General features: G+C 36.6%; 1 protein-coding gene across 1 annotated transcript in view; it reads left to right on the top strand.

The window, feature by feature from the left end:
* The first annotated feature begins 236 nt into the window (after positions 1 to 236).
* Positions 237 to 27,385, top strand: part of LOC145241981 (protocadherin gamma-A11-like) — a 771,034-nt gene continuing 743,885 nt past the window's right edge. The window contains exon 1 of the mRNA XM_080104852.1: positions 237 to 1,781. The gene's annotated coding sequence lies outside the window, so the exon portion shown is untranslated. The remainder of the gene's footprint in view (positions 1,782 to 27,385) is intronic.

The raw sequence follows: 27,385 nt of genomic DNA, 5'->3' as shown, positions 1-27,385 counted from the left end.
AGTTAATTGAATTTCTATTAGCACAAGTAAAATCCAAGGAAATCACGTAATTGGAAGGTCCAAAACAATCCAAAGGCAGAAATATTTTTACCTCTTTTTCAAAGTGTTTTTTAACATGTTTTATTAACTGTTTGCTCGTATATATATATATATATATATATATATATATATATATATATATATATATATATATATATATATATAGAGAGAGAGAGAGAGAGAGAGAGAGAGATAGATAGATAGATAGATAGATAGATAGACTTCAAAAGAACCGTAGGATGAGAAACTTGCAGTAACATTAAAAAAGAATAAAAAACAACCCTGAATATAAGCAGCAAGACATGAAACCGTACTTATGGCATATTACAAATACGATGTCATTCTAAGTACGATCTATGTATGTATCTATCTCTGCATCTCTGCCCCCCCTCTCTTTCTCTCTCTCTTTATATATATATATATATATATATATATATATATATATATATATATATATGGCGTCATTTACATAAACTCCCAAAACCGAGAATTAACAGTATTGTCTATCAAACAATGTTTTAAAATGCATACTGTAATACCATCGTCCATGTGACATAAATTTCGCGCATGAGAATTTAGCTTGCCATTGATCACCAAAAGCCCCCCCCCCCGCCGTTGTCTGCGAATACTGACCACGTGTGGCCACTAAATTACTTTCGGCTCAAGCTTTCTCAACTCGCAGTTTATTTACCTTTCACTCGGAGAAGATTTTACACGGAATCGAAAACGTTTGTGACACCTGTGGAACATATGTTAACTTTTTTTGATTTTCACACTAAAAAAGACAATAAAAATAATAACACAGATAGAAAAAAATAAAAAATAGTATAATTTAATAGGTTCCTGTTATTTTTAACAATGTTTGGTTAAATTAAAAAAAAAATGCTGTCTAAATACACATTAATCCACATAATATATGTACACATATCGCTACGATGAATAAAAAATACTACTGAAAATTCTTCTTGTTAGGCATAAAAACTGAAGCTTTATGTATTTGAGTGTTTGTCACACACACATACACATTTTGATACAAGGTTGTAAAGATGTAAGTTAAAATACTTGCTGAATTTTCTTAATATTATTTGCATTATAGTTTTGCTAGTATCTGCAGTTTGCTACGTATTGCCACAAAATCTCGGTTGTCCAACTCTTCAATTTCTTTAGAGATTTGTTAAAATTTGGCAACTTTCCCGTTTAGTATCTGTTCCGGCAGATGCTGCAAGCAAAGCCCATATGTGGGGGCGACCCCACATATAAGACCTTGGTCAATGTAGGGGCAACCCTTCATACCAATTGTCACTATCCAGCTCCCCTCCTCCCCGGGAAGCTGAACCCCATTTCCCCTTCACTCCTCGCATTAAAAATCGGCCTTGTGCCTAATTTGCTCGGTGGGGGAGCAAATAAATACCTGGCTTTCGGGACAAGATCATAGTGTAGTATCTGTTCTTCAGATGCTGCACTTCAATTTCTCGTTCTCTGTCAGTGGAGGAGAAATCCTTCACGACTGAGACAATTTTTATTTTTGTTCCTTTTCTCCACATTAAAAAAAACGACCCTGGTGTCTAACTCTGTCCTGTGGGGAGGCATTTTATTAGGGACTTTCCATAAATTTCAAACTTGAACTTTAGACATTGAAAACAATTCATTGTTTTCAAAATCTGATTCTGAAGACGACTGCAACTCCAAGATGTTTGGTACGTGAATTGCAACTTTGGCTCCCGCACTTTCAACCGATTGCGGTAAGTTTGTTTTTAATAACTTTTTTTTTCCACTTGATTCATTTACTCTTTGCAAGATTCCTGTTTTAAATTTCAGATAAAATCATGTTATCAAACTTTGGACCATTTGGTTTGTGGGGATGTTATGTATGAGTCCATAGGAATCCCCACAATCACAACCTTGTGGAAATCTAAACAACTCAATTATCACATCGTCATCATATTCGGTTTAATGGCCATTTTACATGCTGGCATGTGTTGGGCGGCTTTTACAAATTGACATCCAAACTAACCTATCAGTGGCCTTTTCTCTCAAATTCATCACCATCACTTCCTCCCACTTGTTTTGTCTGTTTTAGTTATATATTTTTAAACTAGCAAACTGTCCGACATTGCCCATTCATAAAATAAGCTGAAAGTATATTTTAATCCATGCAGATGTAATACGTATTATTATAAAGCCAATTCTATTGTATCCAATGTATAGAAATTATTTCAAAAGTTTAAAAACATGACTTGGATGCATTTAGCTAGAATCGGAACCAAAACATAGAGGTCACCAGCCTTGACCGTAACTATATCCATCATCATCATCATCATCATCATCATGACGGGCTCCTTGCCCAGACCAATGTGACTCTTCCTCTCCAGAGTTTCCTGTCTTCCATCAGCTGCCTCAGATCTTCAGGTTCACAGTTGGCATCGTGTGCTATTTGTTGGATGTATGTGGATCTAGGTTGTCATTTGCTTGCACGTCCATGTCGTGGAGTCCATAGCAATACATCACTCACCAATTTATGCTTGCTCCTCAGACAATGACCAGCAAATCGTAGGCGTCTTTCTCTGATGGTATTAAATATGGTGGGTAGGTTGCCATAAAGTTGCTGCTTCATGGGATGATTTTGCCAATATATATTTAATACTATTCATAGAATATGGGTGCATGTGCCGTCTAATTTTCTTTCAAATCTTTTGGTGAGTGTCCAGATTGTAGCACCGTAAACAAGGACAGATTCTACCACTGCCCTGAAGAACTGCCTTTTAAGTTTGTTAGTTATTCCAGAAGTCCATACTGAACGCAGCCCATCCAATGCGACCCGTGCTTTTGAGATGCAAATTTCGATATCTCTCTCTGCATAGAAAACCTGGCAAAAAAGCATTGTAAAATGTATGAATGTGCATTTGCGCATGCTAATAAATAACATGTTCAATTGACTTGCAAAGTCAATGCTTTTTTTTTATTTTGACCTCTTAACAGCAATTTTTACCGGCTAAAAACCAAATCGGAATTTTTACACGGGTCCACGTCCTTAATATATCAAGTTTTACGTCTGTAAAACAAAAATTGACAGAGGAGTTTGGTAGAGACCTTCTGTACACACATAGACAAGGTCATTTATATATATATATATATATATATATATATATATATATATATATATATATATATATAGATAGATAGATAGATAGATAGATACATTAATGTGTGCTACAACGATTTCATCCTAAATGCTATGTAGTTATTCACAATGTAGAAACTATGCATCAATAGCAATTAGTGTAAAAGTGAAATAAAACCAATCATCTAATATGTAACCATAAAAAATGAATAATTAATTAATTAAGTAAAGTTCGGTTTTCAAAGATAATGCAAATTAGTCAACCTTTATTTAGTCGCTCGCATATTCATGACTGAGTATATTAAGAACTTCGTTTTAATAATTTTTAAATAGAAAACGTAAGCTTTTAATATCAATGTAAGTGCAATGAAAGACTCAACTTAATATAGATTTTTCTTTGTACAGTAATTTTGGTTCCAAAGCGAAAATAACAGATGTTGAAATCTTTTTCTTTTTACTCTAGTTCCCCCTAAACAAGGTATATTGTCATTTGAACATAAGGAAGTATCAACGCTGATAATATTGTGTCCGAGATGGGTGTATATGCTGATAATAAAATGCTCAATAACATGCACGAAGGAAGAATGGATGTACACAAATTTAAAACAATGGAAGGATCTTTAGAAAATGGCCTCCAGACCGTAGTGTAATGGGGATATAAATGGATGGTAGCATTTAATGCTAGCAAGACTCAGCTGCTCTCCTTTCACAATTGCAAGACGCCTCTTCAACCACCGATATTCATGACAAATAACAGCCTACCTGAGAATTCTTCCTTTAAACTCTTTGGTTTAACATTCAGGAGCAATATGAATTGGAACAAATACATTGAGGACATTGCAAAGGCCGCTGCAAGGAAGGTGGGCTCCCTTTATTGTGTTAGAAGACTACTCACACCTGAGAGTATCCTGTAGCTCTACAAACCCACTGTTCTCCCATGTATGGAGTATTGTTGCCACATTTGGGCTAGTGCATTTTTTACGAGTCTTTCCCTCTTGGATAGGATCTCAAAAAGAGGTTTCAAACTAATAGGTCCCACTTTGTCAACTAAGCTCCAACTCCTATCCCATCGCCACAATGTTGCATCGTTGTGCCTGTTTTATAAGTATTTTAATGGAGTGTGCCCCCTCAACATACACAGGCGGCGAAAAGAATGTTTCACTTGTAATTTTTTCAAAAACTGCAAATTTAAGCTAAATTTAATGTAACTGTTTAAACAACCTATACCTCATTTGATTGGTCTTTTATTCCTCTATATTTTTCTTATTCATATTTGACTTTTAATGGAAATATTCTAGTGTTCACGTCAATTTAAAAAAATAACTTCAAATTGAGGAGGCAAAAAGAAAGTCCGCACAATGGAGAATTTTTATTTAAATGTAACTTTAGGACATTAATGCAACACAAATACAACAGGAACACAGTGAACTAGTTAATACAAAGAGCGTGCAATAAGTAATGCCCCTGACCCACTTTCCATAGCAGTAGAGCAACGAAACTTGGCACAGTTATTAGTCTTTCTCTACATAGGAACCACCTAGAGTTATGCATTTCTCCCATCGTTTGATGCAGCTCTGGAGACCGTTTTTTTAGAAAACCCCAGGTTGGTCCTCCAACCACGACGTGACTTCAGAAATCAAGGCTGCATCATCTGGGAAACGCTTTCCTTTCAAAAACAACTTCATGGCTGGGAAGAGATGAAAGTCAGAGGGTGCAAGGTCAGGAGAGTAGGGAGGATGGGGGAGGATTTCATAAGCACACGCCCGTGCTTCTGATCTGGCGACATGCGAGTTGCGGACCGGAGCGATGTCCTGCAGGAGGAGGGTACCTTTGTTGATATTGCCCCACCTCTTGATTTTTATATTTCCCTTAATTTCCTCAAAAGTGAAGCATAATATGCTCCTGTAGTTGTGGTACCCTTAGCCAGGAAATCCATCATCACTACTCCGTCCTGGTCCCAGAAGACTGTGAGCATGACCTTACCAGCGGAAGGCTGCACCCTTGCCTTCTTTGCAGGTGGTGAGTCCAAATGCTTCCAATGCATTGACTCGGCTTTGGTCTCTGGATCATAGTGATGGACCCAGGTTTTATCCTGTGTAATCAGTTTTTTGAAAAACTTTGACTCATCTTCTTGGCACATCTACAAATTCATCCTCGAGCACTCGACGCATTCTCGCTTCTGGAATGGTGTGAGCAACCTGGGAATCCATCTGGCAGACACCTTATGCATATGCAAATGGTCATGAATGATAGTTTCCACAGACCCTGTACTAATCTTGACATCTTGGGCTATTTGGCGAATAGTAATGCGCTGATCTTCCAAAATGGCAGCCTCAACTTGACGGACAGATGCCTCATCAATGGCAGAAGGAGGACGACCAGGTCTGGGAGCTGTTTCCACAGACTTCCGGCCATGTTTGAATTAACAATGCCAGCGTTTTACAAGGTATGATGGGACATTATTACCATGAGTTTCTTTCATTTCATCAAAAGTCTCCTGTGGTGTGCGTCCTTTCAAATACAAAAACCGGATGACTGCTTGACATTCAACAGGCTCCATTTCACACCTGACTCAGTTCAAACACCTGTAAAACAGAAACCACAATTAGTTCAGAGCTGTAATTTGCCACATAACCCGTAGAGATATAAATCATTGCACATGCAAAATTTTAGCTAGATCAGACAACTGGAAGTAGGTCAGGGGCATTACTTATTACACGCCCCTCGTATTTAGTAGCATAGCCCTTCTGCAATTTGACAGCCCGCAATCTTTTGGGAATTCCTTGAATTAAACTGCAGCAATAGTCTGAGGAAAGGGCATCCCACTTTTCTTTAATTTTTGTCCATAATTCTTCCAAATTTTTAATTTTATCATTGCGTAGCTGTGGCTTGATGTAATGCCATACGTTTTCGTTAGTATTGAGGTGTGGAGATTGTGCAAACCAATCCAAACACGGAATATCATGCTCTTCTAGGAAGCTGTTGACATTGCCAGCTGTGTGAATGGGAGCATTATCCTGCATGAAGATGGGATTATTATCCAAATTCCAACCAAAGTAGGGTAGAAAATGCTCAGTCAACATATTAATGTACTTGGTCGAATTAATTCGACCTTGCAAGCGAACTATAGGCCCTACAGCATTGGTACTAATAATGCTCCACACCAAAACTGAATCTCCACCACCTTGCAGCATTGAAACTGAGCACCTAGGATTAAATTCTTCGTCTTTCCTCCAACGGACATACTGCCTACCATCACTGCCTACTATTGAGTTGCTTCCGTTGCTAAAAAGCACTTTTGACTAATATGAAGAGTCATGATCTTCATTGCATCTGACGAAGTCCGGACGGAACTTTCTGTTCTTTACAGAAATCATTAGCTTGCGTCTTGCAATATATTCTCGCAAATTAAATTCCTTTAATCTATTCTTAACTGTAGAAAGAGAGCACTTTTTAACAATATTGCATTTTTGTTGGATTTGGGGAGTCGTTTCAAATCTGTTTCTTAGGCTGCGGATCTTGATAGCATTGTCTTCCCTGTTAGAAGTAACTCTAGTACGACCAGATTTACGGGCATCACAAACACTGCCGGTGTTTTGTTGCTTTTGCAGTCTTTTGTACAATTTTCTCATCACATTTCAATCTGTGGCCGATTTCTCGATTGGATAAACCAGAAAGGTGGAGATTAACGAGCTCCTGACGATCACTAAAAGAAAGTCGTTGCATATGGATCAAATGCTACGTTGTATAATCTGGACCAACAACAATTACGATTAGAGATGCTTTGTTGCCTGTTGGTGGATATTTTAAACTCATTTAAGGGCAATAATTAAGCTGGTTTTAAGCGAATATGTTGCTGCGGACTTTCTTTTTGCCTCCTCAATTTAAAGTTATTTTTTAAATTGACGTGAACACTAGAATATTTCAATTAAAAGTCAAATATGAACAGGTAAAATTATAGAGGAATAAAAGGCGAATCAAATGAGGTATAGGTTGTTTAAACAGTTACATTAAATTTAGCAGTTTTTGAGAAAATTACGAGTGCGGACTTTCTTTTTGCCGGCACTGTAAATATCTCCAACAAACCCGCTTAACAACAAAATCACACCCCTTTATTTTTGAGATCCCTTAATGCTAGAAAGCTTTCTACTCTAATAGTTTCTTCCCTCAAAGAGCTAAACTTTGGAATTCCTTTCTTGCTACCCGCTTTTCTGTACTGAAATGCAGAAGTTTAAATGTAACATAAACCAACATCTTGTTAATCTTTCCTGGACATGATTCCAAATAGTAGCCCATTACGTCCAAGTGACAGTATGCCTTGTTAGGGATTGACATGAGTAAAAAATAAAATAGAAAAAGGGCTACAGGGACACTATGTATTGAGCTGAGCAATAAGATGTTTGTTCACATTACATTTGAATTTCTGTGTGTTAGTAAATTCAGGAAAGGAGGAGACCGGAAGGGAATTAAAATTCGAGCAGTTTGAAAGAAAAACCTATAAGAGTATAAGGCTTTTCGGCATCTAGAGACATCTGTAGTGAAGCAGTGGGATTTTGCTGCTTGTCGGGTTAGTCAAGGTTATTTATATTGAGTGAGCACAAGTGCTAGAAGAGCATATTCCATTAAAATACTTGTAAAAATGTGTAACGTCACATTTGCTTGCCATGACAGAGTGCAGTTAGTTGACATAACCTAAAGAAAATGATATTGTTTGATGGTAACTTTGGCAATGCAGGATACAATTATTTTCTTACACAGGAGTCAACACTTATCAAAGCCCGGAAGCCACTCGAGGATAAGGTTAATTATTGTACAGTAGTCAATGGGACAATATCGTAGTAATCGTTAACAGTGGAAATTTGGTAAATTGGATTAATTATGGGGACGACTCATCAAGAACTTGTTTATGTTGGACTTGAAGACGATCATATTGTAGTTAGCTGGAAAGCAGGAAAACGGAACAAAGTTCCACAGGCGTTAAGTTCTAAGAAAGAAGCTTTGTTCATGGAATCCACATTTAGATTAAGGCATAGATAAAGCGTGGGGAAATTATTGATAGTGGTTTCAGCTAGATGAGTGTTTTTTGTGAAAGTAAGGCAAGAGGGGGTGGCCTAGGTTGGAGCTCAAAGACGAACACTTGCGATAAAAATAACGCTAAACAATGTTATAAGGTGTAAAGTACGTTCTACTTCCCCCACTGACTTGATGGCAGATAAATGGACATTGTGAAGATGGCCGACCGGTGATGGTGGCCATTTTGAAGTGAATATGAAGCTCTTTTTGTGAATGCCAGTTATCACGTGAATTCTGTACAGACAAATTAACTACCGATAAATCAGACGTGTTCAACGAGGTTTGTAACAAACCCTGTAAACAAGTCAAAATGGCTGACAGGAGGATCAGATCAGCAGTGTTATTTACAGACTTCACCCAACCGAAACATCCTCCACCAGTTAAATTGTCTTATATATATATATATATATATATATATATATATATATATATATATATATATATATATATATATATATATATATATATATATATATATAAAACAAACTAAGACTAGAGATAATGTTAAAATTAAATTATAATTATAATAGATAAAGAGGAATACCCACAATAAATGAATAATTATAATACAAGATAGAATTACAGAAACAACTAACTTGGTTTAATGTAGTATTTTAAATTCCTAGTGAACCTAGAGCTTATATAATTTTTAAATCCTTCTATCGTCACATAGTTTTTAGAAGTGATTTAGATCTAAAGGTTTTTTTTAGACGTAAAAAATGAAAGTTTTTATTGTTTTACTAAGTTTAATATAATCTCCCGTTTTTTTAAAACCGCAAATCCATATTATTTTTGTCAGTTCCTTAACTCATTATTATAATCGTTAGCTTCATACTTCTCCAACTTACTCATTTATCACATTTTATTTTTTACATATAAATATTATCAAGTTTTAACTAGACGTAAATAATGAAGTTTTTATTGTTTTATTAACTTTCACAGAATCCCCCATTTTTTTAAAACCACAAATCCATGTTTAATTGTACATATTCTATCCTGGATCCTGAATGCAGGATTTGTTTGATTTCTCATTCGTTCCTCGAACCCGCGAAATCTAAATAAAAGCTAAAATTAAATTAGAATATCCTTAAAAAGAGAGACTCATTTAAAATAGTGCCCCCAAAATAGGCTAAAAACAAAGTTATAGGAAGATGTTCTTGACTGTAAGGGTTGTACGAAACTAAAAAATAAGTATAAATATGAGCTCCATTTAATATGGAGGGAAAAAATAAACGTGTTCACAACGGATTGAAAAACTTGTTGGGAATAGTTGTAAGCGTCTCTGAGGAGTGACTGGATGGAAGATTTACAGTTCTATGGACGAGAGGTAATTGTCCATCCTTTCACGAAACAGCTGTAAGAGTTTAACGCCAAAATTTCTATTCATGTAGGTTGTGATTTTATTCAATTTACGTATATATGCTCTGAAAACTCTTTGGAAAATTCATTGAGCTGAGATTATAATTGAGTTGGTATTATAGACAATTATATTCTAAACTTGCAACAGAAAGGAATTGTTGATAAAATAAAATAATATATATTTGTAGTCAACGACATACAATCCTGTTTCATTGTATCACAACTCATCAGTGCCGCTAGACTAGCACCTCTCCGAAGCCGAGGATTGAACCTAGAACCATTGCGTTGATAGCCAGCAGTTCAAGCGATCGACCCACGGTAGTGGTGCTCGCAAATAACCTCGCCAAATATTTATTTTAAAGAAACATTCGTCCACCACTTTTATAACCCCTTATTTATAAACAAACAGCAAGCCTCGCATTTTTCAGCCAATTAAGTAGCGGATGAGATTATTTACGACAGTGCTCTACCCAAAGGGGAGGAGGCTTAAAATATATTTGTAGTCATCGACATACAATCCTGTTGCGTTGTATCACAACTCATAAGTGCTGAAGACCCGACTTTACCCGAGATTGAATAAAGATCAACGAATGTTCCTCATTTTCAATACTTTTATTGCTATGTAAAGTTTATTTTTAAAAAATCGATTGATTACCTGCTCTAGTCGGGGACCCATCACGACACACATGCCACCTCACAGTGACTAACACCATACATTTAAGTCTACATTGCACTGTAGAGAATCTACTGTTGATTTTATAAAATTATTTGTATATATTAGCTTGGATTAAACTTTAAAATGCAAAAGTCAAGTATCATGCTTCAATTTCGAAGGAACAACTGTTGATTTTTATGTGCTGAACCCTTCTGTTTGCGTGGTGATAGAACTTCTCAAATGCACTTGTGATGTTAGGCTGTATAAGAATGTTAACTTTGGTCATAATCAAATTGTTCCTTCTTTGATCGGATTTTTTAAATTATCAATTTTTTAAATTATCAATTTTTTCAATTATTAATTTTTTCAATTATCGATTTTCGATATTTATTGGAGGAATTCCAATACAAAACCTATCTAAGAACACACTCTTTGACACATAAAGTACATTTGTATGAAGTTTAAAAAAATCAGTCCAGCTGTTTCAGAACTCATAGCGAATTAATTCACATAGACACACAGATAAAGCGCCTTATATATATATATATATATATATATATATATATATATATATATATATATATATATATATATATAGTATTGTGGAAGATCAGGACGGCATTGGTACTGTCGGTTTAAAATCTAAAGAAAGAGGAATAATAACCCCAGTCTTTCTCTGCTTATTTCGACATTGTTTCTCCTTCTTCTTGCCAGTAAACTACAAAGAATATCCGTCTAAAAAAAGTGCATGTGCGTAGTTGATAATTCTGCAACCCTTGCTTTACAAGTGATATCTACTGTCTTTTGAGACTGGACGAATCCACTACCCCGCCCCGCTCCTCTCCAAAATAATGGACTGATGTTTTTATGTTAATTTACTCTTGTAATAATCATTGTTATCTAATTCTTATTCATGAAAATGCGACTTTTCTATGGATGGCCAAACAAGCTATAATTTGTTTCTGAATCTCCTCAAAATTAAACCAGTGTATGCGTAGAATATAAAATGTCGGTTTAAATAAATTACGCTGCATCAGAATAAGTAAAAAAATAAATAAAATAAAAATGAAAAAAAAGAAAAAAAAAAAAAGAAAAAAAAAACAGTGTGTGTCCAAAAGAAGTCTACAGCATAAGAAGAGACAAAGCTTCTTTCTTTTGACACCAACGTTTTGATCCTGACTTCGCACCTATTGGAATGCATGAATCTCTCCTTTAACGTGAAGAAGTGGTATGCTGGCGTTAAACGCAGTAGAACAGACATAAATGATATTGAACGCTCGGGTGGCTCAAATTCTGCACTTACTCTCCCAGAAAACATAAAAAGGCCATTTTATGATGATGGCGGATTGAAGTTGCGTTGCTGGATAATCCAGATCTTTGGCAATGATATCAAAGAGGTCAAAATGTGGAGCGTAGAACTCCTCGAGGTTGGGTCAGCGAGATTGACCTATATTTCAAGGCAATGCATGTTGGAATATGACGTCATCTTGTCCAATAAAAGCGATCACGACGGCCGAGCTTTTTCTCCACTACAAGAACATACCAACCTCACCCAACACGTCGTCACTGCTGTCAAAACAAAAATAAACATTGAATAAACATTGAACAAACAAAATAGTTTTATTACCAAACGTGCGGGCTTTTGATTGTGCTGTCGAGTGTATATATCCAGACAATTACAAAGGTTGATTTTTTAGAAATCATATAGACTGAAAAACACCATTTGATGATCGGCTGTATCGAATATATCACAGCGTGAGAAGAGTAGACGATAGTAAGTCCCTAATCTCCATTGTCATTTCAACAAATTTTTTTAATTTTATTTTTTTAATAATTTTAGAATCTAATTGAAATTGTAGTTTTATTGGAATTTCTGGAGTTTTATTTTCGAAATGAGAATCAAGAACTTCAAATCTAAATTAATAGAAAATAACCCGACTTCACAAATTGATAAAAGTCCCATTATCGTATTTTACTTATAAGGTAACGCTAGAGTGCTCGAACTCTCTCTTTCGAGGTAGATAAATCCAAAAATAAACGCAGTGTTGAATTAAAAGAAATAAATAAAAATACAGAACCCAAGATGTCCCCCTCCCAACCTCCAACACCTCCTTTAAGTACCCGGCATAAAATCAGTTAGGTAAGCTAGTCTTTCCTTCTTCTTCGATATGAACTCAGGAAGGCTGGGTCAAACTCTTTAGACCAAAAGTTAAGTTAAGCATTTTTTCTTTTTTATAACTTTTGAAATTTACTTGTCTTAATATCGCAAAAATGTCTGAATAGCAAACATTCTTTTCAGCTCTGACTTAAACTCTGAACATTTTAACTGTATTTATCTTGTAGTTTTTTAAATCTTTTTTTTTTTTTTTTTTGTCAAACATACTGTTATTAACCAATAAGGTTTTCTTATATTTAAAAAAAAAAAAATCCCAAATTAAAACTGCACTATTATCTAAACTAAGAAAAACGCGGCTTTTTCTCTGCAGTATGCATTATTTTTAACTAGTCTGAACTTAAAACGTAACCCAAAAGGTATTACTCTTAACCAGGTTTTAAATGAGTTCTTCAAATTTAAATTAATACAAAATAACTCGACTTAACAAATTGACAAAAGACCCATTATCGTATTTTACTTATAAAGTAAAGCTATAATGCTCGAACATTCTCTATCGAGATTGATAAAGCAAAAACATCCACACATTAATATGGGAGGAGGGACTATTTTCAAATATCGCCCTAAACTGGGAATGGAGCAACGGACTTATATTACGTAGATATTAATAAGTCCCTCTTACCTTTTGTTTTTTTAATGGAGAGTAGATAATGCACGGTGGATTTGTCCCTAAGTCTTCATTTCCAATGAATGATTTTTCTGACAAAGGGTGAAGAAAAGGCTGCTTTCCAGGTCGGTAGTACTTCGTGAATAGTAGCCTAAGATGTCGGATATTTTTCGTTTCTATGTCTATCCTTGTGGCCACGTAACTAGTAAGGGGTCTGGAGGTAAACGTTTCATCTGGGCTGACGTTATCCGCCTGATAGTCAGGGACCCGAACCTTGGATTAACCACTAATGAGGCTGCCTTATCAGCAGGTGCAAAGTACTGGGGCTGCTGTATTGCCATTTGATGAATGGATTCTGGGCCATGCTGTAGTTTCTGGTGGGGCCTCTCGATGGCATACTAGTGGGTAATTGTTACAGCTTTACCTAATCATGTGATACAAAAAAAAATCCTGTTTTTTTCTCTCTTCTACTTTCCCTCTTTGACCTGCTCTAACCAAGTTTGTCGACCTGTTCCACAAATCTCAAAAGCTCAACATGAAATATCTCAAAATAAAAACACGAATAAACCTAGAACCCTTCCCCCAACGTAGACGCCTACGCCCATGTCTCCTTCTCCAACATCAGGGGTCTACGTTCCAACCTTTCGGAGGTTGAAACCCAATTACAGGAGACGAAACCAGACATATTCTTTCTAAGCGAAACTGGAATAGGACCAACCACTTCTCTAGATGAGTTCATAATTAAAGGATACTCTAACTTAACATCTAAATCTGACCCCCAAGATCGCCATGGGCATGGAATATGTGCCTACATTAAAAATAGCTTTCCGTGTGGTAGGGATATCTCTAGAGAAGACCCGTAATTTATCTTATATGTGCTTCTCGGTTGGACTTGCTTACACCGCCGCATTTATATTTGCCCTCTATCGCCCCCACAACAGAAGGGTTACTATCTTTAAGAGTATATCTGAGAAAATTGACCACATCCTGTCTGTTCATCCTTCGGCTAACATTCACATTTGTGCTGACTTCAATGTCCATAATGTGGAATGTTTGACCCACTTAAATAAGACAGATGATGAGGGGAGGTTCTGTCATGATTTTGCCATTGCCTATGACCTCACTCAGATTGTTCACAAACCCACCCATGTACCCGATATTACCAGTCAGTATGCAAGCCTTCTAGAACTTATTCTCACAACTTCCCCTGAGCTATGTTCATGTTCCGTTCTATCTCTCCTGGGATCCTCCGATCACTCAGTTGTATCAGTTAAAATAAAAATGAAATGTAATAAGTCTTAAGACGTACCTTTCCACCGTACTGTATATCGATACTCTGTGGCTGACTGGGATAGCTTCCATACATTCATATCTGATCTACATCTGCATTCCATGTTTAAAAAGGATGTATCCTCTATAGTATCAGATCTGACCGAATGGTTAATTGTAGGCATAGACCGATTCATACAATCCAAAAAATTCCAACAAAAACCTTACAGCCAGCCATTGTTCTCCCCAGAATATGCTGCTGCCACCGCGCACAGCAATCACTTTTTCCATAGCTACCAACGTAATAGATGTATTGAGACTAAAGCTGCTTTCAGGACTGCCAGCAACCACTGTAAAAGAGTAATAAAAAATGCAAGAGAGCTATATGCTCAGTCCGTTAAATCCAAAGTAGCTGATCAGCGGCTTGGTTCCCACCAGTTTTGGCCAATTGCAAACAGGATCCTGAACAGAAGTGTGCGTTCTATCCCAACCATCATCAATGGACCTGAGGTCATCTCGTCAGCATCAGACAAGGCCAAACTATTTGCCAAGAACTTTGCAGCTAATTCAACCCTATGCGATCAAGGCCATCAACTCCCTGTATTTCCTTCGATAACAGACAACACACTATGCAACATATAAATATCTGTGCGTGAGGTCGCCAAGCTAATCAAGAACCTTGATTCCAGTAAAGCAACTGGCCCAGACGGCATTCCAATTATAGTGTTGAAAAAGCTTCAACCAGAACTTGCCCCATACTTAAAAACTGTTTAAGCATTGCCTTTATGAGAAGTGCTTTCCAACACCCTGGAAAACCTCATCAGTTTGCCCTGTATTTAAGAATTCATGTGATAAGTCATCTCCCTTTCAGTACAGACCATTAAGTCTCCTGTGTGTCATGAGCAAGTTGCTGGAATCCATATTAAATAGAGAAGTAGACAACCACCTCAGCAGAAATAACCTTCTTAGTGACATGCAATATGGTTTCAGTTCTGCTAGATCTACAGCCGATGTGCTAACGGTTATACCTCATAAGATTAGTGAATCTCTTGACAAAAGGCTTCCTTTCGAGGGCAATTACTCTTGACTTATCAAAGGCCTTCAATAAGGTATGGCATAAAGGCGTACTTCACAAGATTTCCATCTATGGTATAACTGGAAATGTTTTCTCAATTATTAAATCATTTCTCTCTGATAGGCTCATAAGAGTAGTGGTTGATGGGCAGAAATCAGAGGCCCACAGTATTAATGATGGAGTCCGTCAGGGGTCCATCCTGGGCCCAACTCTCTTCCTGATCTATATTAATGATCTTCCAAATCACATCCTTACATTATTCGTTGACATCTATGCTGATGATATGACCATCTATGGCAACACATCAAAGGCCGTAAATGACAAAGTTCTCTGATTCTCTCTCCTCTGATCTTGAGCATGTGGTACAGTGGGGGAAGAGTTGGCTGGTTACTTTTAATGCATCTAAAACCAAGCTTCTCTCTTTACATCATCAACGCTCTGATCCCCATCTGGCATCAATTGAAATGGATGGCTCTCGTCTTGGGGAGGCTCCATGTTTTGACAAGCTTCTGTGTTTGACCTTTACTCTTGATCTGAAATGGAATACGTACATCAAGTCTGTTGCCCAGGTTGCTGGGAAAATGGTGGGAACCTTTCTACTGCTCCAGAAGATATCTCTCACTGCTAATGCAATTCTCTATCTATATAAAAGCCAAGTACGTCCAAGGATGGAGTACTGCTGCCACATCTGGGCTGGAGCTGCTAAAAACAGCCTATCCTGCTTGACAGAGTACAAAATAGACTTCGTGGCTTAGTGGGGGATGCACTTTTCTCTTCCCTGCAACCTTCCCCCACAGAAGAGAAGTTGCAAGTCTGTCTTTGTTTTATCGTTACTTCCATGGCAAGTGCTCATCTGAGCTCCAATCTCTGATTCTTCCCTCGCCAATCTTTCACAAAAACACCCGTCTAGCTGAAGCCACTGTCAGTAATTTTCCCCACTCTTTATCTGTGCCAAAACCAAAATGTAGATTCCATGAACACAGGTTCTTTCTTAGAAGTGCACGCCTGTATAACTCTCTTCTGTTTGCCTGTTTCCCACCTGACTACAACTTCAAGTCCAACATAAAAAATTCCTGATAAACCGCCCCCCTTAAGTAAGACACTCTATCAAATCTCCAACACTAATGATTACTATGATACTATCTCATTGATTACTGTACACGCAATAACCCTTATCCCCGAGTGGCTTCCGGGCTTTGATAAGTGGTGACCTCCATATTAAAAAAAAAAATATCAGAGGCATGAACTTGTCATTTTTCATGAAAAGTTGGTTAATGTGAAAGATGTGATCAAAGCAGCGTAGAACATACTTTTGTCTAGCAGTCAGTCACTAAATTCTCAAGTACCTTATGCCGTAAAAAACCAAAAGATGGGATAGATAAACTAAAAAAAAAAAAAGAAAAAAAGATGTTTATTATCTTCAAAGACCTCACTTATCCTCTCCCGGCTCATAACCCTCACCCGTACTCGCAATAACCCTTATCCCTGAGTGACTTCCGGACCTTGATAAGTGGTGACCACCGTGTAAGAAAAAAAAACAAAAACCACGTTACATTCTAACTTTGTAAACGAAATAAGAAAATGTTTTTGTTTGAAATATCAGTTATCGACGATAATTCTTGGCCTGAAGACGTAATCCCCCAACGTGGGTGATTACAGAAACATGTATGCACATATGTAGCCATAAATGTTTGTATAAATAAATTTAATATACCTGCTCTGTTATTCATTGAGCACTCTTTGGTAGACACATGTTCTTTCATTGGATGTACTTCTAGGAAACTAAACTCTACTGGCTAAATATATATATATATATATATATATATATATATATATATATATATATATATATATATATATACTAGCAGTTCAGCCCGGCTTTGCCCGGGCCCTATGTACTGTTCATAACTTTTTGTGCATATATATATATATATATATATATATATATATATATATATATATATAGAGAGAGAGAGAGAGAGAGAGAGAGAGAGAGAGAGAAATAAAAAGGAACAAACCGTATTATGTGTTCATCAACATTTCATCTTTATTTCGAGACTTCCTCTGGATGAAATAAAGACGAAACGTTGATGAACACATAATAAGGTTTGTTCCTTTTTATTTCTCTATTTTGTTGGAATACTATTTCCATATTTCCATTATTTTCATCATATATATATATATATATATATATATATATATATATCTATTAAAAAGTTTGACTCATGTCCAAGTAATCTACATCTAGATTTTCAAGTGTTTACACCCAAAATTGGCGAAAGAGTTTGGTAGAGTTTGCAAAGGTACACCTCTTTCAACTTTGACCTCTTGCCAACCAAGTTTTCGTCCAAACACTGATTAAAAAGCACGCTGCATGTCTGAATTCTCTTTATATAAAATTTCAAATGTTTAGACCCAAAATTGGCTGAATAGTTTGCTAGAGACCGCAAAGAAAAAATCTTTTGAACTTTGACCCCTTGGCAGCCAAATTTTCGGCCAAAAACCGATTTAAAATATTGAGCTTCGTCTGAATACACTTTATGTAAAATTTCAAATATTTAGACCAAAAATTGGCTGAGTAATTTGGTAGAGACCGCAGAGGTCAAATTTTTTTTAAGCTTTGACCTCAATTTTGACCCATTAGCATTTATTCATTTAGGCTTAAATCAAATTAAATGTTTGATCCATGTCCAAGTAACCTACATCTAAAATTTCAAGTTTTTAGACCCAAAATTAACGGAAGAGTTTGGTAGAGTTTTCAAAGGTCAAATTGTTGAACTGTGATCCTTTGACAGCCAACTTTCTGGTCGAAAACCGATTTAAAAGATTTTCCCAAATCTCAATACCCCTTATGTTAAATCTCGAGCCTGTAGACTGAAAATTGATAGAGTAGTTTGGTAGAGACCGCAGAGGTCAATTTTTTTAAAGTTTGACCTCAATTTTGACACATTAACATTTATTTATTTGGGCTCAAATCAAGTTATTAAGTTAGATCCATGTCTAAGGAACCTATATCTAAAATTTCAAGTGTTTATACCCAAAAGTTGGCGAAGGAGTTTGGTAGAGTTCTCAAAGGTCAAATCGTTGAACTTTGACCCCTTAACAGCCAAATTTCTGGCCAAACTCGGATTACAAAGATTTTCCCAAATCCCAAGACCCTCTAAATCAAATTTCGAGTCTGTAGACTGAAAATTGACAGAGGGAAATGTACACAGACAGACACACACACAGACAGACACTTTCACTTTTATAAATATACTAGTATTTCAGCCCGGCGTTGCCCGAGTGTTTGAAAGTGTGTATTGAGCAAAAAAAAAGAGGTCAATTTTTTAAAACTTTGACCCCTATTATGACCCCTTAACATTTATTGTTTGGAGCTCAAATCAAGTTATTAAATTAGAGCCATGTCCAATGACCTTATATCTAAAATTTCAATTATTTATACCCAAAAGTGGTGGAGGAGTTTGGTAAAGTTCTCAAAGGTCAAATCGTTGAACTTTGACCCCTTAACAGCTAAATTTCTGGCTAAAAACGGATTACAAAGATTTTCCAAAATCTCAGTACCCTGTATATCAAATTTCAAATCTGTAGACTGAAAGTTATTGAGTAGGGAAATATACACAGAGACACAGACACACAGACACGTTCACTTTTATAGATATACTAGCATTTCAGCCGGGCGTTGGCCGGGTGTTTGGATGTGTATGTTGAGCAAAAACAAAAAAAGTGGTAGTAGGAAGGCAGGCTTGAATCCGTACCGCAAAGGAGGATAAGAATGGGGAAAAAACATGACAGCTGTGCCATTATGACCACTGCCAAACCGGAAGTGACTTATATTTAAATTAAGGCTAGACAATCGAAAGGAGAGGATGACTTTCAAAAATATCGGCGAAGAAAGCGACCACACCTGTAGAAAAGTGTCCAGTTTAAGGTGAAGATATTAATGTTTTTAGCCAATTTTTCGATAATTGTCGTCTGAAAGGTCGAACTTCAGAACGATACTGATCTTGGTAAAATCCGCGGCCTCCGTCGAAAGTTTTAGGCAGACATGCAAACATACATACATATATTTATATATTGGTAACTAAAATTTTTTTACCCAAACCGATTAAAAAGCTTGCCCTATCTCTGAATACCCTTTATGTAAAATTTCAAATGTTTAGACCAGAAATTGTCTGAGTAATTTGGTAGAGACATTAGTGGTCAATTTTTTTTTACGTTTGACCCCTATTACAACCCCTTAACATTTATTGTTTTGGGCTCAAATCAAGTTATTAAGTCAAATCCATGTCCAAAGAACCTATATCTAAAATTTCAAGTATTTAGACCCAAAATTGTCGGAGGAGTTTGGTAGAGTTCCCAAAAGTCAAATCGTTGAACTTTGACCTCTTAACAACCAAATTCCTGGCCGAAAACCGATCACAAAGATTTTCCCAAATCTCAGTACCCTGTACATCAAATTTCGAGTCTGTAGACTGAAAATTGACAGAATTATTGCATAGGAAAATGTACACACACACACACACACACACACACACACACACACACATTCACTTTTATATGTATAATAGATAGATAGGTATAGATATATACGTGTCTGAATGCGTGTATCATTTTGTGGAAACGAAAATCGATAGATGTTACATACAGGGGTTTTAAACGTTGATAGATATATTTGGTCCTGTTTGTGTATATATAACTATATATAGTTGTGTATTGATCGTCTAGTGCTTATGTCAACGTGTGCATAACATTTAATGAACTGCTCACAAGACACACAGATTGCAAAACATTCAAGAGGACAGTACCTTCTTGTTCTATAGGTTTCATTCAGCCGGTTCTTAGTTCACTTGCTTGGACCATCGAACCTGAAATAAAGATCTTCAATTTCTCCGAAGAAAAAAAAAAATAGCAACACAGAAATCATCGATAAAATATTTACATTTTTTTATTTCCTGGGCTAAACGCTTCGTTGATATCGCAAGCTGTTTAAACAGATTTTTGGCCTAGCTTAAATTGAAATAAGAAAATTGTGCGAATTTTTTTTTTTTTTCCATCTTGTATCCCAACGTTCTGAAAAGAAGACATAATTGTTTTCAATCGATTGTAATTTACACGATTAGAGTAAAAAAACACTCTTTGAAATGATATATAAAGTATTATAAAGTGTATTAAAAAAGGATATATAAAGATATATCTCTTCTCTATATAAATAAAATGAACTCATTTTTTCCCATCGGATTTTGACCTTAATAGGATTAAAAATCAAGATATTTCATGCAAATATAATATGCACAAACGGCAGAACAATATAGCTTATTATTTCTCAAATTCCTCGATAATCTTAGATTTCTATACTTTTTCTGCTGAGAAGTCACGGCCAAAATCGGTTAAGATCAATGGAAGTGGTAAAATATTTTCTCTCTAATAAATTCCTCCTCCCCCTGCCACCACTTAACACCGTTTGGGGATCGTTCACAAGGAACAGTTGAGAAGAGAACACCGGTTTGGCTTCGTAGTTCTTTCATGTGAAGTTATTTAAAATCACTAAACTAAGCTGCAGTGCTCTGTGGCGTAGTGGTTAGCGTGCTGGACAATTCACATTATATTTTCACGTTCGCGCCGACCTACCGTAGTCGTTTTTTTTTTTTTTTTTTTTTCCTAAACAACTGGAATGGACTTTTCTTGGTGGCCGAACTGTTAACGTTGCAGATGTTTTTTTTTTATTTTTTTTTATTCACACTTTATTTTCCTACTTTTACTCATGACTCCGGGTTTGATCCTTCCTACTTACCTACCATAACATTTTTTAAAACTCCCCCCCCCCCGTCCCGGAAACAAACACTCGGGCAACGCCGGGTACTCCCGCTAGTATAGTATATTATATAAAGTATTGTAACGAAAACTTATTTGAAAATACATCATTTGATATCAAAATTTTTAATTCCGCAAGAACTTTCTTGACAACCTAATACGTGACGTGCATTTCACACTTAATAAAAACCTGCTTTAATAAACCGTAGGACTAACCTTCACTCATGATTTGAAATGGAACATTTACATCAAATCCGTCGCTAAGTTCACTGAAGGAATACTTGGATCATTCCATCGCTCTAGAAAGTATTTCACTTATGACCCAGTCCTCTGCCTGTACAAGAGTCAAATTCTTCCTAAGATGGAGTATTGTCGCCACATCTGGGGAGGAACTGCATGTAGTACTCTTTCAATACAAAACTGACTTTAAAATCTAGTGGGTGGCGCCCTTTTACCTCCCTACTATCTCTTTCTCACATTAGAAAAAGTTGCTTTTCTTTCTCTACTCCGTTGTTAATTTTTATGCTAGGTGCTTGATTGAGCCTCGATTTATGGTACCCACCCTCATAAAACGTTTACAACAAAAACTCTTCTACCTACAACCACTGTCAGTAGCTTTTCTTCTCTTTCTCTCTCCCCCCCTCTCTCTCTCTCTCTCTCTCTCTCTCTCTCTCTACCTACCTATCTCAGCGAGCAAAATATCTTTCCTACAACTGGTTATCTGTAAAAGACAATATCATAGATCTGCTTCCTATCTGACTATAAGATGGTCGTTTTCAAGTTCAATGTAAATAAATTCTTGTTCAACCGCCATCTTAAATATAATCTAAAATATGTTTAATTATCTTTCTGGTCATAATAAAGCGGACAATGGCACTAATGGGTTAATCGTTATAGAATTAATCGTTTTTAATTAATATAGTTTTATCATTTACAATATTATCAATATTATTTTATTATGTTGCCATGATAAGGTTGATACGCCATAGCATCATAAATAAAATTCACCATTCTTTTTACAATCAAACCATATTTGATTCTTTTTTTTTTTTTTTTTGGACCTTTTTTCCCAAACAAGAACTAATTGAGATCGTGCGAGAACTTGAGCTATCACATGTCTGTTCGTGTTACATTTAACTTTTGAACGTTAGTATTTATTTGAAGTTGAAAACAACCATGTTGTTGTCAGCTAGAAAGCAACCCCACAGTAGAGAGTTTTCCAGGAGAGCAGTTTTAGGAAAGAAACTTTGTTCATGGAATTTGTGTTTAGATTTAGGCACAGATAGAGAGTAGAGGACATTGTTGACAGTGGTTGTAACTAGACGAGTGTTCGTTGTGAATATTTTGCAGAGGGGGGGGGGGCGTTGATTGGAGCTAAGTCGAGCACGTTTATCTTAATTCTATTATTCCATTATTCCGTTATTCTGTTAATCTTCTAATTTTCTTTAAAAATTATTCATTGCTTGTTTACAAGATGTTCGATGAAGTTATATAAGGATGAAACCAGCTAACTGACGGAGGGTGTACATTCGTAGTTAATAGGTTAAAAGAAATTAATTCGAATTCAGAAATGATTTCGAATACGTAAAGAATTCGTTTTTATCAAATATTTCAAATGCAAAATAAATGAAAACAAAATGGCTGCCGCGTGTCGGATTTTCTTATCTCTGTTTGCCATTGAAATCGGTTGTGTTTATTCACGACTGGATTTGCCTAAAACTCTTCCCCTATCAAAAGAATTAACAAACTTTTGTAGATCTACGGTTGGAATTGGTTTGTTGTCGTCTTAATTCTCATTTCTATCTGAGATTAAAGAAAATGAAAATAAGAAAGGAATAAGCGTTATCTTTGGTTAACGGGTCTTTTGCAGGTTTTGTGATGTTTTTATTACGGAAAAGAAGGGAGGGTGATAGAAGGGAGAGATATAGATATAGAGAAAGAGTAGGAAAATATTCCCCCTTGACATACATGCACCCGACAACCCCGTCTAGCAGCATAAATCCCACCTCAACCATTGCAGAGTTCCCTAGATGCCGGAAAGCCTTCTACTTCTACTCTTAATAGCTGGCACAAGATTTTTATTCTGGGCCCTCAAAATCAACAGAGATTAGACCATTTCTGTAATGATCCGGTCCCTGCTGATTTTGCGGTGGGAGTAAAGTTCTGTGCACTTCTAGGAGGTCCACCCTCCAGGCTTTGCCTTCTCTATTTGAGAAGATGTTAGTTTATTACTAATCGCTTGAGGCACCCTCGCCAAGGAATGCTGAGAGGGCTGCCCAGGCACTTTTTGCAGATCAGAGTGCCCCTCCTCAGGAGCGCTGACTTCACAATTCCACTTTCCGACCCTGGTGTATAAGTTCTTGCTGTGAGAGAGAAGTAAATAACTTTTTATGTTAGACTGATAGATTTAGGATTTCCCTCCCTGTTTCTCTTACTATAGTAACATGGAGAAGTTTGAATTTAATGCAAACAGATATCTTGTAGCTCATCTCCTCACTGGCCCTGTCAGTGGGGCATTAGAATACGCGACTGCCCCTCTGCAGAGGGTAAAAGTCCCTCAATGGGGGTCCTGGATATGACCTTAAACTATATCCAGTGGTAAGGCCCCAGCTTGTGGGCTTTGGGGAGTGTGGAGCCACCCTTTAATTACCATTGCTCCCAGGTCCACTCTGACCCAGAGTGATAGTACCTGTTAGGGTCCCAACTATGGGTTAAATAGAAACCGACGTGAAAACAACAAATATATTCTATTAAAAAAATTTTTCTTCAAAATCTTTGGATTCGACATTTAATAACCCAAAAAGGATTGATATGCCGTAAAACAAAAACAACCAACCAAACAAATCATCTCCTCACATAGTTCTCAAGAGTCATGATCCCAAATACTAAGTGCTGACATTCAAGCAACAATATGCCTAGTTTTGGAGTGAAGAAGAAAAAGAAGAAGAAGAAAAAGAAGAAGAAATATAGATATAAAGAGACGAAGAAAGAGACAGGAAGATAAAAAGACATTAGGAAAAAGAGAGAGAGGGAGGAAGAAAAAGAAGAAAGAGAAATGTATACAGAGGATGAAGACAAAAAGAGGAAAAATAAAAACATAAAATGAAAGACGAGAAAAAAGAAAGAGACTTTTTCCTATAGAGTCACCTATTATCAAGGCCTGGAGGCCACTCAAGGTAAGTATCAGGTTAGACAATACCTTGATTATCAGTAATGTTGGAACTTGTGTAGGGTTTGATTATTTAAGAGGACAACTCATCAAGAACCTATTTGCGAAAGACTTGCAAACAATCATGTTATAGTCAGATGGGAAGCAGCCCGACGGTATTGTTTTTCACAGACGTATAATTCTTCGTCACGGGCACAACGTTAAACTGCAACCATTTTTATCTTACCAACTAAATTAACCAACTAATACCTAACATAATGTTTCCAGTTTTTGTTTAAAAAAAAAAAAATGTATATTTGAATTTTTGTGCATATATGTTTATATGTATTTGAATAGGATTCTATTTGTGTGTTTGTACATATATATTTGAAAAGTGTCTATTTTTATGTGCATCAAAAAAAAAAAACTCCATGTGATTTACAAAAAAAAAAGATGGCTTCTTTTTGCACACATTATACTAATATATTAATTCTTTTTGACCAATGAGAATAAAGCCAAATTCCCCCAAAACACAAAAAAAAAAACAAAAGAAAAAAAACAATTATTTTATTGGTTTATTTTTATTTGTTCATAAATAAATGAAAATAAACAAATGTTTATTTTCATTTATTTATTTTTCTTTCCTTTGCTCAAGTCAAACCAAAATTGAATCCGAAAGGATTTTTCCATTATATCAAAAAAGGGTGTAAAATGTTTTTGACTCCTAATTGGGGATAGATATTTATTTGCTGTGCACCGCAGCAAAATGTGGAACAAGGCCGGAAGATGCAGGACAGGCAAGCTCCCCTAAAGAAGGAGCATTCTCGCCTCAACAAAAATTGCCCGGGCACCTCTCCCCCCCCCCGTCGACATTCCCCGGTAGGGGCGCCTCAGGCGACAAGGAATTACCTTACCCCACCAGAAAGTCCGGTGGCAAGGCCTGGGAGGGTGGACCTCCAAGGTAGTACCCAAATGGTGTACCTCAGTCCAACAGGTGCTGGGCCGGATCTTGGCCCGTCATCTGTCGGGCTGAGTGTCAAGAACCAATTCTTGACGAGTACTTCCACCCTGACTCCCTGCAGCTGAAGCCACTAGGAGCCACATCCCCCATCAGACGAACTAATGGGGGGGGGGATTTATTTGCTGCCCACCACAAGGCCAGAAAGTGGGGATCCAGCAGGCTCCCCTAAAGGAGGGGCACTCCTGCAATTTTAAAAATTGCCTGAGTAACTCCGTCGGCATTCCCCGGTCGGGGCGCCTCAGGCAGTAAGTGATAAACTTACTCCATCGGAAAGCCCAGTGGCAAGGCCTGGAAGGGTGGACTTCCTAGGTATTACCCAGGCAGTGTACCTCAGTCCGACAGGTGCTGGGCCGGTTCCCGGCCCCTCACCTGTCAGGCTGAGTGTCAAGAACGAATCCTTGACGAGTACTTCTACCCTGCCTCCCTGCAGCCAAAGCCACTAAGAGACACATCCCCTATCAGACGAACTAATGGGGGGTATGACACCAATGACTTTTACAATCTTTTTTATAACCACCGGCTCTGATAACCAACCAATGAAAATCTTCCACAGTTATATAAAAATTGTCGAATTTTAGATTCAATCAGTTCGCTGTTAAGTACGTCACAGACCGCATTTGATTCTTGGCCACCACATTAAAAATCGGCCTTGTGCCTAATTTGCTCAGTGGGGGAGCAAATAAATACCCACCATCTTCGTTACTAGCAATTACTGCCGCCATTTTTGTTACTGGAAAACACTTCACACTCAGTATCGAGACTGCATTCTGTTCAACATGTCTCAACACTTAGCAGAAACTTTACACATGGTATCTTCATTTAGTTTTAAATAGTTAGGTAAATTGTTGACAGTTGTTATAGATAGACGAGTATTTGTTGTGAATGTTTTATTGTGGCGAGGATCAAAGATTCAAGCCCAGTCGAGCACTTGCATTGGAAATAAAGATAAAGCTGAGATAAAACCGTAATGTCTCTTTTGTGAAAAAAAAGGAAGTAGAGATGCAAAAAGATTCTCGCTTACTAGATTTCGAAGATGGTTTTGTACCTTGTCCATCGCAGGAAAGGGTACTCTTAGCAGCTCCTCTCTGGGTGTGGTAACAATATTATATCTTAGGATATATTTGACTTTGGTATTGGTAGACAATTGTGTCGGGAGTGATATATTTTCTAGAGTGGTAGAATGGAGATAAAAAGATAGAAACAGAGGAAGAAAGAGATAGAAACGTGGAGAGAGATTAGGAAAAAGAGAGGGGAAAAGAATTAAATAAGGAGGATGAAGGATGAAGAGAAGGAAGAAATAAAGATATTGAGAATATATGGTGATTGTCACTTCTTGACAGAAGAAGACCATCTTTCCCTTGCTTTATTGTTGATTATTCATTCATTTTCATGTAATCTTGGAATATTTTTTTTTATTATATATATATATATATATATATATATATATATATATATATATATATATATATATATATATATATATATATATATATATATATATATATAATATATATATATATATATATACTCGGGAATTTTTTTGTTCAAAAGTAATGGACTAATGAATTCAACGAGGTTGTTAGATAGTGCTCAATAAAAAGAGCTGATAATACTTGTTTATTGTTATATAAACATGCTCACATCCCGCTGCTACAAATAGCCACTTGTTTCAATAAAACAACAGATATCATCAGGCAGCGACTTGACTATTCAAAAGTTCAATGAATGATTATTCATTGAACTTTTGAATGGGCCACTCTTCGTAGGGACGTGATGTCCCTCAACAAATAAGGGTGTTCCGAAATCGTGTCTGAGGAGTCGGCTAATTTCAGTTAATGTGTAGATGGATATCTGCCGCCTGCATACCAGCAGTAACTATCTTGCTTGTATATGATGCGTTGCTTGTCACATCGTAGAATGTAGAACTGGATAAAAATATAAGAATTTAAAAATCGAGGCATGGCCAATAGATTGCGCCATGGCCCATAGAGTTAGGTCGTCAGTATTGCACACTTCATGAGTGCGACGACC

The sequence above is a fragment of the Euprymna scolopes genome, chromosome 21, assembly GCF_053919585.1.
Source record: "Euprymna scolopes isolate OS-2025 chromosome 21, ASM5391958v1, whole genome shotgun sequence".
Classification (NCBI taxonomy): Eukaryota; Metazoa; Mollusca; class Cephalopoda; order Sepiida; family Sepiolidae; genus Euprymna; species Euprymna scolopes.
The sequence above is the reverse complement of the archived record's forward strand: the minus strand, read 5'-3'. Positions and strand labels throughout refer to the sequence as shown.